This window comes from Pteropus medius, unplaced genomic scaffold (genome assembly GCF_902729225.1).
Source record: "Pteropus medius unplaced genomic scaffold, Ma_sr-lr_union100, whole genome shotgun sequence".
In the NCBI taxonomy this organism is placed as follows: Eukaryota; Metazoa; Chordata; class Mammalia; order Chiroptera; family Pteropodidae; genus Pteropus; species Pteropus medius.
Window position 1 is genome coordinate 30,822,855 of NW_024352787.1, and position 16,941 is coordinate 30,839,795.

Consider the following 16,941-nt stretch of genomic DNA (forward strand, 5'->3'; position numbering starts at 1 on the left):
TTGAGGACTTTTCGTAAGATGCACCGAAAAGCCCACTGGCTTAACTTCACCGGCCAGCACACCGCTTTAAACGCACCTGCCCGTAAGCGATGCCACTGTTCATTACACAAAGCCAGATGCAACTGCCTGTCCCACAGCCCGTCGTCCACACCGAGGACAGCCTCGCCACTTTGCGCGTTCCAACCCCGGTGTCCGGGTGAATCACCTTTTAAAAGGCGTGTCCTCTAGTGCCTGGTACAGTAGATGGAAAGTAAAGATGGCGAATTTGCATTTTCATGGCGTTTCAGTTCATTAGGATAAAGGAAATCAGATTGAACTCGGAAATGCTGTTTTGGGGTGAGTAGCGCATTTTAAATGTCTGTCAGTTTTACGTATAGGGTCCAATACAGTCATTTAAACCCTGAAGCACTAACACCAGCTCTCAGTAAAACCAAGGCTGGTTCTGTACTCATCCAGATTACTATGAAGAGTTTTATCGAATTGTTGGACAGAGACAAACGAGATTCCATGCGTCTGAAATCCTCAGAGGACACCAGGTGGAGAGATATCCATTCTTGGACAGCTGGGTCAGGATTTTAAAAGGTTCTAGCTTTCCTGGAGAAAATGGGTCAAAGCTAGCCAGATGCATACGAATATGTGTAAATAACCATTTCTGTATTTTGAGTCAAAGAGTAACATGCCCGAGGATGAAAGAACCTGGTTTAGCAGGTGAACGAGGCTCAGAGGTGTGACAGGACCCCACCGGAGCGGCTGCGGTTGAATGCCAACGTGCAGTGCTTGTGACAGGGGAGAGAAGGGCCCAGGACGTCACGCCACGCAGGCCACATCTGCAGTGCTGGATTCTGCACTGAGAGCCACATTTTGAGAAGAAAATTCACAGACTGAAGCATATCCAACAGAGAAAACTGTGATGGCGAAGGTCCTGGGGACCGAGAGCTGCCGTGACATCAGCGAGGAGCTCTCACGAAAGAAAGATTCGATTCGCTCTTGGTCGTTTCAAGGAGTAAAACCGAGGTCAACGGGAGGAAGTGGCAGAGGCTGGGATGCCATTGAGAATGGTGTCGCTGCTAACTCTCTCCGGCTAAGCCACCATGGTACCCACCTGCCCGTGCCAGCCCCTCTCTCACAGACTGAGCTCCCCATTACCCCTCCGGACCTGCGTCGCCGTGGGCTTTTCCCAGAATGGCCTGTCTCACCTGCCGCCTCTAACACCCACCCCGTCCTGTGGGCTCCATTATCATCTCCTCTTCTGGGAACTTTTACCTCCGGCATCTCCTGCACATGAAGACTCAGCCGCCCGGCCACCGCCCTCTGGGCGCACCCCCAAGTCCCTATGCTTCTCCATCGGACTCAGTCGCCCGGCCACCGCCCTCTGGGCGCACCCCCAGGTCCCTGTGCTTCTCCAACGCAGCGGCCTCGCTGGTGGAGTGACACACAGCTCTGCTTCGTTCACCGAGCTACGACTGGGTCTCAATGATGCCCTGATTCCCCCACGACAAACAGATCCTTAAGACAGGCAGAGAGAGGGAGAAAGACCACAAAGATGGAGAAAAGGAGCTGTCTCGGGTACGCACCTCATTTACTTACACCTCCCAGTTGTGAGTGAGAGCAGAGCGAGACCCAAACCAGAAGATTCATTCCGAGAGAAGGCGTTAGGGCATGACTAATGACATGCTTTCGGAAGAGACCGATCTAAAGAGACGAGAACTCGGTCTGATGCCACGACCGCTCTCTGTACGAAAACCACGTGGCAAATCGGCAGGGCCCCTGCGTAAGAGGCCCAACGAGACGGGGTCAGCAGTGGCCCCTGAAGCAGAGGAAACATATTCTCAATCGCTCATTTTACCTTAATTCTCTGATTGGATCACTAGTGTTTCTAAGATAAACTAGGATCTTTATAATTAAAGCTGATTTGTCCCGAACCAGTAGTATTTTGTTATATATGAAGACAATATTGTGAAAACCAAAATTATCCTAATCAAGTATATAAACGGAGGACGTTAAAGTTGAAAGCTGGTCTACAGCCACGCCACTCTGAACAAGCCCGATCTCATCTGATCTCGGAAGCTAAGCAGGGTCGGGCCTGGTTAGTCCTTGGATGGAAGACCACCTAGGAAGACCAGGTGCTGTAGGCATAAATAAATAAATAAATAAATAAATAAATAAATAAATAAGGGATTGTGAGCTGACAAGTTCTTTGCAATCTGTGAGGTCAACCAAGGGTTCCTTTGCCTAAAATAAATAAATAAATAAATAAATAAATAAATAAATAAATAAATAAATAAATAAATAAAAGAAATGAAGTTGAAAGCTGAATTTTATCATGCTGCACTGGGTATGCATAATGACAAACAATGCTTTCTCATAAAAGTAGTTATATAGTACTTATTTTTTAAAATGGAGTCAGGGAATAATAAAACTAGCATGTCATTAATCATACTGTGTTGTGGTTCGCAAAATCTTCAGGCTTGGAGTTCTTTCCCAGTGGTGCTATCCGGGAAGGCCAGCAGACAACAGAAGACGAATGGGACCATGGCTTAACTGTGATGTGCATCCCAGCAGAACGAGACTAAGAGAGTCAGATTCCTCCAAAGAGGAATTACCAAGGGCCAATGAACACACGGAAAGATGCTCAACATCATCAGTCATTAGGATGAAACAAATCAACATCTCACTTCGTACCTTTCTACAAGGGCTATGATCAAAAAGACAGATTATAACAAGAACTGGCAAGGACGTAGAGAAATCAGAACCCACATACACTGCTGGTAGGAATGGAACATGATGTGGCCACCTTAGAGAATGGTCTGGCAATTCATCAAGTTATTATACATGTGGTTACCATTTGACCCAGATATTCCACTCCTAGCTATATACCTAAGAGAAATGAAAATATGCCCATAAAAAAACACGTACGCAAGTGTTCACAGCAGCGTTATTTATAATAGTGTTGGAAGGTGTTAAACCCAACTGATCATCAATTGATGAACGGTTAAGGGAAATGCGGCACATCAGTGCAATGGAATATCACTGAGCCGTAGAAAGGAAGGAAGACTTCCTTTCTTCAGCGTGGGAGAGCCCTGAACATTACGCCGAGTGAGAGAAGCCAGTCGCAAAGGCCACATGTTGCATGATTCTATTTGTATAAAAACTCCAGAATAGGCAAATCCATAGGCAGAAAGTAGATTAGTGATTGCCTGGAGCTGGAGACAGGAATGGAATGACTTGGAGAGTAATAGCTCAAGGGGACTGGTTTCTTTTTAGACTGACAAAAATGTTCTAATATTGTTTTGGGCACAGTTTCCATAACTGAAAAAATTAAAAACCACTGAATCACACACTGTAAATGGGCAAACTGTATATCAAATTTTATCTTGATAAAATTTTAGAATAATCAGAAAACTACAGGCAAGAAGAAATTCAAGAAGGTATTTTTTTCAAACACTGCAATGTTATGATTTTTAGAGGATAAATTACTGGAGAGATGTGATTCTTTAAAAAAGGCTCTAAACAGCTTTGCTGAGAGCTTAGTCTCAGTGTCTAAGAAATCAGGCAAGTATTCCTACTGGAAAACATCCGGTGTAACAGGTAAGTTATCAAACTTCATTTAAAAGCTAAAAATAAATCTGAAATTCAAATATTTAGATGAAACTGTAAACTCCCCGGTAAATGATTAATAACGACGTTCCTAGAAAACACACGAATGATATTAACTGCACCAGAAATCCTCGGAGTCAAATCTCTGTAACAAAAAACCGCATCTGTGCCTACCCAGGTGCTGAAGACTCCTGGGTTAAGACATATTTGTAAAATGAATAGGGCCCTCTGAAGAGAGGGAGAGATGTCTTTTTGCCCTTCTGAGAATCACCGGATGTGGGGCTGGAGAACCATCCCCATCAACCTGCTTGTTTCCTAAGCCAAGGCACCGAGGCTGGCGTGAACGCTCCCACTGCTGCAGGCACCGGCCCCTGGGTGGCAGAGCGGGGACCGGTGCAGACCTGCACGTCCCCGCCCCCTTGGCCTGAGCCGGGACTTCCGAAATGCGCCTCGCCACGTCTGTCCGCACAGACTTAACGTTCCCGGCTGGCCTCTCCGGCACTGGCCCTCCACCTCTGCCCGCGTGGGCGACAAGGGGCCCACGCCTCGTCGCTTCTCGGAGGTTTCCAGCTGCTGGCTTTCCCTGAGGCAGGACCCTCCTGCGTGAGGGTTGCTTCGTCACTCCTGTTCAGTGAGCACATTTACCCGAGGCTGGACACTCCCCATGCATCCCGCGCTGTGTACCTGTGTGGTACAGGCACAGCGTGTCCGCCCATCCCTCGCCGGCTCCTCCCCACCTGCTCGGCATCTTCCGTTCAGCGTGTTTTCCACAGACAGCCGGGCAGACGCGAGGAAGGAGCAGATTCTGTCTGCCGAGTGACACAGGAGCACGGGCGAGAACCAGAACGCACCTGCCAGCTCTCGTCTGTCTCCTCTTTGGCCCCAGTCGGCACCCTGGACTCCCCCCCCGCCCCACCCATTCTTGGTTCCATGGATTAATAAAAACATTTGTTCACAGAGATAGAAGTAGCGAAACACTTCGCTTTGGTGAACATCTCACTCGCTCTTCCAGCCGCTGTGGGAAGCTGCTCACTAAGGACCATTCTGCCGCTCGGCGGGGAGCCCTGGTCACCCAGGGACAGGGAACGAGCTGGCTCTGTCTTCTGCCCCAGCCGGCTGCCCGCCTATGTGTTTCCTACAGCACAGTCCCCTCCTGCCAACTCCAACCATGGCTAGGAATGTCACATTCCCTATGTTCAGTTCTCTGGTTCCTCTTATTTGGTGGGTCTCCTGTGACTCTTCGTCACCATGGACGAAAACAGTAGCCCCTGCCGTGCCTGGACACTTCCCTCAAGATGGAGGCGCTGGCTCCGACGCCTGGCCAGCCCCCCTGTGCCGCACCAGACACCTGAAGCTGACAGAGTCTGTGTCTTGTTTATGGCAAAGAGCTACCTCGCTTCTCACCTGGGACTCTCCAACAGCATGGGGACAGGAGCTGCTCAGGCAACGTACTGGACCAGCATGGTTGGGCTCAGAAGCCAGAATTCCCTAAGGGCATGCAAGCAAAAACTTCCCAGGTTGTCCCACTGGCCCTGTCTGCCCTCCAGGGACCACTTCCCACCCTGCTGGAAACAGCCACACCGCTGAGATGTGCTAGGGCTGGTCACAGGCTCCATCAACAGCCAGGCGTGACTTTGGGATCTGTTAGTCCCTTTTACCCCTGGAACTAACCTAGTGGCAATAGCATTACAATCGAAATTATGAATTGCCCATGTGACTCTTTTTTAAAAAAAAAATGTTAAACTTATACCCCCCAAAATCATAGAAATCTATAACAGCAAACTAGAAAAAAAATTTTAAATAATGCTTTTCCTATGAATTCAATTAAACAACTGTTAAGTGTCAGCTTTTTTCCCCGATTTTGTGCTCAGCAAAGGAAATACAAAACTGAATGACGACATGGTCCCAGCCTCTAAGGGCTCACGGTCTAGCAGAAGAAACACACACACACACACACACGCACACCCCATACCATCTAAACATGGTGTCCCGTGACGATTAGATGTATGTACACAGTACAGTGAACACAGAAATGGGAGCCCCACGTTTTGGAGATGCTCCACAAAAGAAGGTAAGAAATATAAAGAAAACCTTGGTCTTTACCCTACATTCTACAGCAATGCTTCCACAGCTGCCTGACCCGGCGGCTTCCAATGACAACTGTTGAGAAGTCCCAGAAAGCTGGCACATGCCATGTCCTCACGCCCAGCCTGCCTGTGGGCATACGCAACAGCATCATTGCTTTTCCAACAGGAAGGAAATGGGAAATTTTCAAATCTCCACTTGGCCCTTCGAAGCCCATTAGATAAAGATGTCCCATCAATGACATTTAATGCCTTTTTACTACTCATTCAGATAGTATCTTATGTACTTTATTAAATTTTAGCATATTGTTTTGTTTAAATTAACCATCAGTAGATTTGCTATTATGCATACAACTAGTGTCTTTTATTAAGTTTTACAGTCGGTAATTGCTGGCAAATAAGCATAGTAGTGATTTTACTGACCCTGAACCTGGATATCTAGAAAACTCTTTTGTTAGCTTTCAGTTTCTTTATTCTCTTTGTCTTTGTTTGTCTAGGTCTCATACCTCTTATTTTTCTTATCCAGTAGCATTGACCACCACCTCTAACACTGTGTGAAACAGTGGGTATGTCAGGTGGCATTCTTTTGCTTCATTTTTGTGATTACTCTTTAGTATTAGTGTTTCCTTCTTAAATCAAGCACTGGCTGAGAGACGGACGCCAGAAGCCTCTGTAAGTCATCAACGTGATAGCTCTCTCTTGCGGTCTGTGTTTCTTCACACTGGCTTTTAAAATATTTTTCAGTTCCTTGAAATCTCAAAGCTGCTTTCTAGCTCTAGTCATCCGCATATATATTCTTTTCCCTTTCTGTGTCCTACTGCTTATTTCCATCTCTTAGAACTTATTTTGAATGGCACATTTTTGAAAAAGCCTTTCCTCGTCTGCCCTTTGCCACTCCAAACGCATTGACTTGCTGTACTCTGTCTCAACACTCTGTACTCCTTTGTAAGTTGAATCAGGTTCAGTTAAGTGATAATAATTTCCGATAAGTTAAAATTCAATTAACTAGCAATAATGGTTTAATAATAGCTTAAGTTTTTCTTTCCCACTGGACTGTGAGTTCCATAAAAGTGAGAACACGTTTAACTTGGCATTCCACATATCACTGGTTTCTAGCATAGGAACGTGTATGTAGCACACTAAAAAAGTTTATTTAATAAGAAAGCAAGGGAATAGTTTAATAGAAACTTGAAATACAAAGAATTTTTATAAGCTTTAAATGTTTACTAACTTACTTCTTTTTAATGTCATTCTTAGATTCAGTGACTTCTCTGAATCTTTTAATTGCTGATTTAAGTTTTCCTACAGATACGTGCAAGTCTCATCTAAGAGTCCACCAGAGGCCCCTGGCAAACAGCTAAGCCGACGTGCTCCACACCAACTTACACACACATATGCACGCATCACAGATGCTTAGCTATTCCCAAAACCTGTATTTTGAGACACTGAGAGGAATACTTTCTTAGTTAAAAGAGTAATGATCGCTCGTTGGCAGCAGCCATGACATAAGGAGTATGTAAGCCTCTTAGCTTAGAAGCCCGAAGCAGGTGGAAACTGCCCCAGGTCACACCCTAGATCTTTTCAATGTTCGTTATTCTTCTTGGAAATAGCAATATTACCCTGGATTTTCCCATTTCTGTTCTTCTTCTTTGAGGTGGCAATGCCATTTGTTCTAATTCACGTTGTTCAGGCAGACAATGAACTCACTTAGAACCCCGGTCATCACCGAGGTCGATGGTTCTTTACTGTGCTTTCCGGCACCCGCATCCTTGCTGCTTTCCCTCTGACTTCCCCTGAGCTGGCAGAGCAGGACATCAGTGGCGGCTCCTCCAGCCCCTCGGGGTAGCCTCTGTCCTCAGTGGTGGCCACCTGGTGTAGCTCTAAGCACGTCTCATGCATTTACTCCTAGAATCCTCTTCCTGACCCATTTTGCTACTGAGAACACAGAAGTAGAATGAATTAAGTGGCTCGATGAAGGGGCTGCCTTCTTACCTGCCATCCTACACTGCCTCCCTTAAACAGGGCTCTGCGACAACCTCAAATACCTAGCCTTCCTTTAGAAACAGATGAACTAACCCGACGTTGTAAGGGAGGTTAAAAAATAAATAAGTAAACTCTAGAAGAAACACACGCACACGCACCTCAGCACTTTACAAAGCCCCCTTCTCTCTGTAGTTTCTCAGGGTAGGTACGTACATAGGGCCTGGCATTAAAGACATCTTTTTAAATTATCTTTAAGAAAAAATGTTTTAGGCACAAACCAAATTGTAGAATGGAAGAAGATATATTAGCTCAACACCCTCGTCATTGCTAAGAAGAAATCTTACCTAAGTTCCTCAATGCACAAGGAAGCCTGACAGATTTGGGAGCCAATCGAGTTTGTGGAAAGCAAGTGGATTTGAAAATCCTGACACAACCTAGCTGTCTCCCTCCACCCTCGCCCGCCGCTTGCCCCTTATTGACTGAATATACGATCTATAAACAGAAAAAACTTGTGGTAGCCAAACTGAGATCCCGGATCATGGCCACGTTTGACTTTTCACTATTGACGTTAATCATATGTAGATTTAAAAGGGATACTGTATTTTGGTTATGATACCAGTATGATAAAGTTTTTTTTTTTTCTGAACCCCTGGCCTAATTAAGAAGATGCACAAATATCTAACCCCTTTTACTAAAATGTAAACACTCACTTACATACATCGACCAGAAGTTTAAGTCAAAGAAAAACCAATTAAATGAACTATTCTACTTGACAAGCAACCAGGTACACAGGTCATGGACGGGTTCCTTGTCCTGCCCTGTTGAGAACGTTGGCCAGCATCCCATCCTACAGTCTGGTTAGCACAATGTCTGTTTTAATCCTTCAATTAGCGAGAGTGCAGCCATTAGTTAGGACTCTCTGACACGCACAAGGGCACACGGCACAGACTTAAGCAGAGGTCATTTTGGAGACGAAATCGATGGTAGTGTTAGTTGGCTAGAATTCATGAGATATGGGCAGTAGTTGGCCGATGATACAAAATTCCTAAGGTTTCGCCTATTTCTATGTCAGATTTCAGCTGAACTGAGTACGACTATTTGTGCACTAAATTTTAACATCGCTAAAAGGATTTTGGTGATTCCACATTCGTACACAAACCTGGCAGGGAAATCTTCCACAAACATATTCTAAGCTGTCGGCAAATGGTCCTCAGGGGCAAATATTCACTCCAGAGAGTGTTTAGCAGCTTTTATCAAATAATCACTGTCATGGTGACACGTCACAGCTAGAGGTAAGTGTTGACTTAGGCCGAAAACCACCAGTTGCGAGCGCCTTCACAGAGCCTGGTCGAAAATCCATTTTTTGCACAGTTTACATTTTAAAATACCCATGTGATTGTCCCCTGATTTTGCTTTGTGCTCGCACAGCGGTGCGTTTCGTCCTCCCTGAGCTGTCAACATGGAAAGGCGGACGAGCGAATTCTGTCTGGGGAGATGCCACAATCTGGCTTCTCGCCCGCCATCTCCAGGACCGACTCGAAACTTATAGAGCGTCTCCCAGTTTAAACGGTTGTTATGTTTCCATATTTTTGAAGTTATTATTGCTACTTTCCTACATCTTAAGAAGCGCATCTTGGTACGAAACCACTACTCTGTACGAGGCAATCCTGCTATAAACATCCGTGTGCAGGGTTTCGTTCGGACACGGTTTTCAGCTCCTCGGGTGAGAGAGCAGGCAGCTCGGCACCCGGACTGTGTGGAACGGGCCCGTTTAGTTTGGTGGGAAACCGCCGAGCTGTCTTCCCACGGGGCAGGGCCATTTTGCATCCCACCAGCGACGCTTCAGTTCAAGTCCAAAGACCAACATCCCAGGTCAGTGCGGTCGGGGGCGGGAGGTAGAGGGGACATGGGGGGCTCTTTCCGCTCCGTCTGACTCAGACCTCTCCTGCTCTTCGTCCCCAGTTGATTGGATGAGCCCCGCCCACGTTGGGGAGGGTAATTTGCTTTATTCAGTCTACTGATTCAAATGTGAACCTCGTCCAGAAATGCCCTCACGGGCACTCCTAGAATAACGCTTGACCAAATGTCTGGGCATCTCGCGGCCCAGTCAAACTGACATAAAATTAACCCACGCTGACAGTGAAGCACCACGAAATAGAATGTCTCTCGTTTGAGTCTCAGAACGAGCTCCCCCTCCCCAATACCACACCCACCTTCGAATCCACTTCTGGACAGACGACACGGGCAGTCCGTCCACACAGTCAGGAACCGTCCACTGGGCAGTCACGGCTGCCCGAATCATACACGATCCTCGAGTCGCTTTCGGGAGCCGGTGCTTCCTTCTCAGATAGAACAGAACATGTCTTAGTCACTTAGTCACCTCAGGAGACCATGGCAGGACATCACAGCCCGGGCAGCTTAAACAACACGCATTTCTTCTCTCATGGTTCTGGGGGCTGGAAGTCCGAGGCTGGGGTGCCCCCGCGGTCAGGTCAGGTGAGGGTCCTCTTCGAGCCTGAAGACGGCCACCCTCTTGCTGTGCCCTCATGTGGCAAAGAGGCACTAGCTCTCGAGGCTCTTCTAATAAGGACTAATGCCATCGGGAGGGCCCGCCCTCCTGACCTCATCTAACCCAATTACCACGCGAAGGCTCCATCCCCAAACACCATCTCGCTGGGTTTGGGGCTCCGACGTGTGGATTTGGAGGAACAACACAATTCCAGAAAAAGGGAGCAGCTTCGGAGAGGGGAGCCTGGCGGGCAGGTGCGGGGGGAGGCAGAGAGCTGAAAGGGGGTCACAGACGTTTTGGAAAGTAAACTGGAAACATTAGTGTCCGATTCCAAGTCTGACACAGCAGCATGTGGGTTGCGGGGGGCGTTAGTTAACTGTGTGGACATAAGAACCAGGGTCGCAGCTGCCATTTCACAGACTCACGGGATGCAAATGAGGAGCTCGTTTCGCTTATCTTTTCCTTTTTCCCTCTCACGGAAGAGGCCGATCAGGCCAAGGTGCAGACTGACCCAGGAGCACCGAGCCTGGGCCTGAGATCCTGCACTGACGACAAGCTCCTGGATATGAAGACGCTGGTCCACAGACCAGCTGCTTGAGGCGGCGGCGAGGACACCGACCAGAATGGCCTCGAGGAGCCTGGCTGCTCCACATGGCTGTCACCCCACTCAGCTATGCTGTGTGTCATGGAACAAAAGGCTAACCCTCTCCGGACCTTTTTTGCTCATTTGCATGTCTAAGGGGCAGGAAGGGCCCCCCGGATGCTGCGGGTCTGCGGTCACGTGACCTCGAATCCAATAACGCATCTTCCAGGAAGAAAGAGGAGTCAAGTCAGCTGGAGTCAGCCCACGGCGTCCGGTCCCAGGAGCATGTCACACGTCACCGGGCTTCTTTTTTAAAAGGGATACCGGTATTAAAACTACCTTTCAAACTGGGCCCGGGCCAGGTTAGGTTATTAAGACTAATTCAATTTTAAAATCAAACTTTACTCTGCAACTTTACTCTTTGTTAGTGTGTAGCGTGGGCAGGAGAGAAGCTGGCCCGGCAAGCAGGCTGCTGAAGGCGGTGAATCCCGATGCCTCTTTCGGGGTCCTGATGCGGGCCGGCAGGGGTCTTGGCGTTTCTGCAGGGAGGTTAGGCTTTGTTTGCACGTGCCGAGGGTGTTTCTATACCTGGAAGGACCTCTAGGAATCACAAAACCCTTTGGTTCGTCGGAGATACTTTGACTCTTCTTTAAAATAATTTGCCTACAGGGTCCAAATTACGGGGCCCTCATCTCCTACTAAATTGGGTGTCATTCTAATCAACTCCCTTCGTGTTAACCCAGGACCCATAGATGAGGCAGCATAAATATTGGCCAGGTTCACTATGTGTGATTTATTTGGTGTCAAGAAAATAAATCATCACATAACAGAATTTAGACCAAGGGCATGATTCATACTTGCAACTTGTGCTTTTAATTGGAAATGGGCTGTTGGTGATGCGGAATGGGGGTGACCGGGTTTCTCGTGCTACTTTCAAACCCAGGCTGGTTCAGAGCACACGCTAAGATGACATTAGGCCACCGGTCAGCAGGTCATAGGTGTGCTCAAATCCCCAGGTCCGGGAGAGTACAGGGAGGTGGCCGGTCTGTGAGAATCTCACCGTCACAGGCCACCCATCTGTCCCGTCCTTTGTAACTGTGGTCTCTCTCTCGAGCATCCCAGTTCTGTGGATGGAATATCTTTCCCTCCCTTGCGAATCTTTGTCAATCTTTTGAGACTCCTTGACCCTTCCTGTCCTCACCGCCAACCCGGAAAGAACCGGTCACGCATCCACAGCCCCAGCAAATGTCCATCGCCAAGCCCCAAGGCCCTGGAGCTTTGGGGTGTCCACCAGGTCACCTGTCCACTTGCCTGGGAGCTGCTGGAGGGCGGGGGCTCTGACTCTTGCCCATGCTTTGACTCCGGCAGAATTCTCTGGAAGTCTTAATGGAATACTTTTTCCACTAAGCCATTCCTCCCCATGCCATGGGACAAGAAAGTGACGCAAAGCAAAACGGGGTCCTTGAAAGCAGGCTAAACAGGTTTTCCGTGCTGCTGGGAGCTGTTTTTCTGTTTGAGGTTTTCCAACAGCTCTCTGTGCAGCAGAGCGTGGGGCGGGGGTCAGGGGCTGGCTCCTCGTTCCTGAATTTCTGCTTCTCAAATCGATGTGAATTCACTTGGGTGAACTGAACGGGATTGCAGAAATCTGAGTTCTTCCTGAGCGAGGGGGATTTCAGAAGCTTCTCTTATCCATGATGAGAATGTCTGTTGGGCTGTGTTTTACTGGCTGAAAACGCTTTGCTCGGATTCGCTGTAAAGATTTCAACACCGACCGCATCGCCCGTCAGAGACAGGAAACGTAAGGCGGCCCTGCAAATCAGCCGGCCTCTGAGTGTTGGGAAAACTTTGTTCAAACAGAGGGAGCGCCACGCCGTTTCCTGACCCGCTGACCCACCACCGTCTGCTGAACCAGCAGGGCCCGGGTCCTCGCCTTCGGACGCGCTTTCCCTGTGAAACTGTCCTGACCATGAGCTTAACGAGAGAGACACAGCCGTGACCGATTGTCAGGACTGACCACACACTCAGAAACAGAAATGGAAGCCGCTGCCTATGCAAGGCCGGCTCAGCGCGTACGGGAAAGCTCCCAGCACGAGCCCCCTTTCCAGCCGGCTGGAGAACCCCCCGGAGAGAGGGCACGGGGCGACAGGGCACCAGGATGAAAGCAAAACCAGTTTCCTCCAGGACTAAAGATTTCCTCAGTTGAGGTGAGGTCAGAGGTCAATATATGCCCACATGGGGGCAAACCAGTGCCAACCAGGTAAAGCTGGTTTGTGAAAGAAGATAATTCACTAGTCCAGCTGCAAAACGAACCTGGGAATGTGACTCTGCCACCCCCAAACAGCGGACTATGAAAGTTCAAACTGGCAGACTTCTCCTCCCTACTGAGGGAAGAGAGTGAGCCGGGCTTCAAACAACTACAGCTCATCGCTTTTCAAGGCGTGTGCAGGCTGCGGGGAAGGTACCTGAGTTCATTCAGGTCGGCGCCTCCCTCAGCTCCCCACTCTCTGAAAATGCATCCCAGAAAGGCAGGAATGGGGACCCAGAGGGCGTCAGCTTGCTCTCTCAAAAGTTAAATCGGCCTGTCCTAGGTCAAAGGGACCCCCACTCTACTCCAGCAGCTAAATGTAAGAGTCTGAACGCAAGCCTCGGCCTGCAGAAGCGAGGATGCCCGGACACTGTACGACCTTCTGGATGTGCAGAGGAGCCTTGGCTTCAGTCCTGAAAGCAGCTGGGAGCCGAGATCAATCGTCGATGGCCAGCAGTGAAAAGGGAAAACTAAGTACACACACGTATATGCACATATGCGTTCATACACACATGTGTATCCACGGTCACGCCGAAACGCACAAATAATCTACTTTAGGAGCGGTCACACTTTTGACGTGAACGTGGTCACATAGGAGGGGCACGCCGGGCAGATCTTTGATGCGGAAGCGAGCAGAGCGGTAAACACGAGGCAAGACGCGGACCCCAGTTCCTGCCGCCTGGGACTCGACCAGAGCATTCTGCAATCATTTGGGAATTTCCGTCTACGGACCAGGGACTGGATTTGCCAAAAATATGTGCTGGAAATGTGTAATTGGAATTCTCTGAAGATATCCATGGATCATACATTTCCCCCAAACACCTGCTTCTAGAAATCCTTTATTCAAGATGCTCATTCCCACCAGACCATCGTGGAAGGAGTGGCCTGGACGTTGAATGTTCCGGGATGACACCACCCAGGAGGACCTTACGTTACCTCAAGGGAGCCCCACGAGCTGCAGGTCTACCCATCCGGGCACTGGGTCAAACGCAGAGGGTGGATAGGAGGTTGGGTGCCAGAGCAGGAGCCTGGGGATTGGAGAAGGGGTGGGAATCCACTGCCTCCCACCATCTCTGGTGCAGCTAAACTTTTATTTATTTTACGTAACAGGCTTTCCAACGATAAGTCTTTTGAAAAACAGAGTTCACAGTTTATCTAAACGAGGAATTTCGGAACCCAGTACACTCAGCGGTGTTGTAAGCATTCAGCTTAAATCACTCTTACAGTTCTCATCTCAGTGTCTCCTCTAGATAGTCTGGCTTTCTTAAAGCATCTCAAAAAAAGAGAGACCTTTATAACTGTGGTAGTCACCAAGTATGAGATTTTTAAAAGCATCTTGATGTCCTTCGAGAGGCGAAGTCCTAACTGGTACTGAGTGCTGTCATCCAGACAAGCTACTATTGTGGTGACGAGCTATTTTGGAACCTACTGACCCATGTCAACTCTCAGATGGAAGATACATTTGTATCTTCCTTTTTAAGATCTCCTTTCCATGTGCACTTGCCAGAAATTTAAAGGGTGCATCAATTTTTTAGCCACCAAGTGTTGTCACTCCCCACCCCGCCCGACTTCCCTCTCTCCCCAGTGGTCCCTGGACGGGGGCTTTATATCCACACGGTTACCTCGCGGCTCACGAAGCATATTTACAGGCATTATCTCAGTTCATTTTCCGTTTTATCAGAGGAAATATCCACCACATCTACTATTTCTCCTCCAAAATTATCTCCCTAAGTATGAAAAATTAAATCACGAGGAAAGAAAAATTGCTGGAACAGATATTAGACTTTTTTCCATCACAAGTTATCTTTACCGACCGGCTGGCTGGGACGCGTTCCAACCCGACGTGAGCTTCTCTTTGATAACGTGGTGTTTCTAGGCAACACCGCTGCGGGTACCAGCGGTCAGCTGCCGCTCTGCGACTTCAACCCACACGCCTCCGTGTCATGCGTGCATTCGGACCGATGCTTGTTGTGCTTAACGTCCATCTTTCCAGCAGACTTTTGAAAGACTGCAACTAAAAATGGTGGAAATTCAGAATTTCTCCTCGTGTAGACTGCCAGGTATACATCCTCGACCCAACACTGTGGCCGTCAACTCTCGCGGTTTCCCCTTCATCAGACGAGAAGCTAACGCGCGAGGTCTTCCAGGATCCTCTGCAGGAGCTCCCTCCATGAGGTGCTGCTCAGACGTGAGGCCGTGGGGATTCACTGAGCCCTTCTCCTGGTCAGCTCTGCTCAGCGGCTACTGTTTCCGGACAAATCTCATTGGGTAACCAATGTCATACGCGGCTCCCAGTAGCTCGCCCTCTACCCAGAGTAAGTCTGGAGGGTCCAGGGTCCTAGGAATTTCTTTGATCGATGCCACCCATTGACAATAACAGCGATTCTATTTTTATGGCATTTACTGAACACGTACCGTAAGCCTCACTTCTCTTCATCCTCACGGCAGCTGTAAGCCTTGGGATGGCTTTGAGACAGATATCATCATTCCTGTTTTAAAGATGAGATAAATGAAGCTTAGAGGAACTAATTAATTTGACCATAGCAAGCAGACGGAGCCTGGACTCGAACTGCGGCCTGCACGGCCCCAAACCGTGGTCACCTCCCCGGGCCCTGGGTGCCCACGACGGGGATCAGATTGTACTAACGCCTCAGCGGGCAGGAAGACACTCGCAAAAGCCCTTCCGATCTGCCATTGATCCTGACTGTGCTTTTGAACTTAGAGCTCTAATAAAATCACGCACGGCTCTGCCCTCCCTTCAAGTAAGAGAGGAAAGCCCCCTGCACACAGGTTTTCTGGTTACGTACACTTGCTCGTTTGTCTTTTTTATGAATAGAATTTACAAATAAATCCTTCACCAGAAAAGATCCTTTCATCGTCGTCCGCCCTCCGACCCTGAAGACACCTGTGTTTCGACTCTGTAGGGAACCCGCAGGGAACTGAGCGCTCTCTACCCGGTGGTCCGACCCCCGCCCCGGGTGAAAGCTGGCACCGTGGGCTCAGAACGACCTGCTCTCAGGTGCCGCGAGCTGACTCCTGCTGGCGGCGGCTCATTCAGCAGCAAGTGAGCAGAAGCTTAGACACACCGTTTTCGGTTGGTTTATGGGAAGAAAGTCATGTGACAAGGCAGACCACACACACACGTGCGCACACACACACCACCCACTCAGTACATCTCAGCCCCGCCCCTTCTTCGAGCAGCGAGCGCCTGGTAGGTGTTCGAGAAGCGCATGCCCTGAATGGAACTCCTAATGTGTCGGTGACTCTGCAAGCGCGGGATGAAGAGACACAGAAAGGGCAGGAGAAGGGGGTGACAAACGTCACCGGCAAGGGCGCCCCTCCCGTGCGCGGCCCACGGCGCTCCGTGTGCACAGGGACAGCGAATCCGGGCTCCCGAGGTGCTTCTCCCGCTCGGCTCACTTGACCTTCGCCGTAAACCAGTGTGGCCGGCAGCGCAGGACGCTGTGCCCTTCCCACAGATGCGGAGACTGAGGCCAGCCGGGAGGAAAGCACGGGAGGCAGGCGATGCCCGTCCAGGCCGCGCGTGCCCTCAGCTCGCCCCGTGATCTGGTCTGTGACGTCCACCCTCGAGTGTCTCATAAGATGAAGGAGAAGACTAAATGATTTCCAAGTGCACGTTGATTTTGAAAGCCACTGTGATCAAAGCAGGTCTGAAAACTTTCCCAAGCAAGGTGGCCAGTGAATGGCAGAGCCAGACATGGAACTCTGACCGGTGGCCAAAGGCTGGCTCCTTGCTGGACGTCCACACACACCCCGCTCAACCAAGAGCCTCTTGCAAAACACGGAGGTAAAGCTCATTTAAATTTGTACTTTAAAATGAAAGACGCGTGTGTAAGATGGTGCCTCGAAAAGAGGCAAC

The 16,941-nt window shown here is 49.0% G+C and overlaps 1 pseudogene; it reads left to right on the top strand.

Moving 5' to 3' along the window:
- The first annotated feature begins 2,016 nt into the window (after nt 1-2,016).
- Nucleotides 2,017-2,135, top strand: LOC120592056 (uncharacterized; annotated as a pseudogene).
- Nucleotides 2,136-16,941: the final 14,806 nt, after the last annotated feature.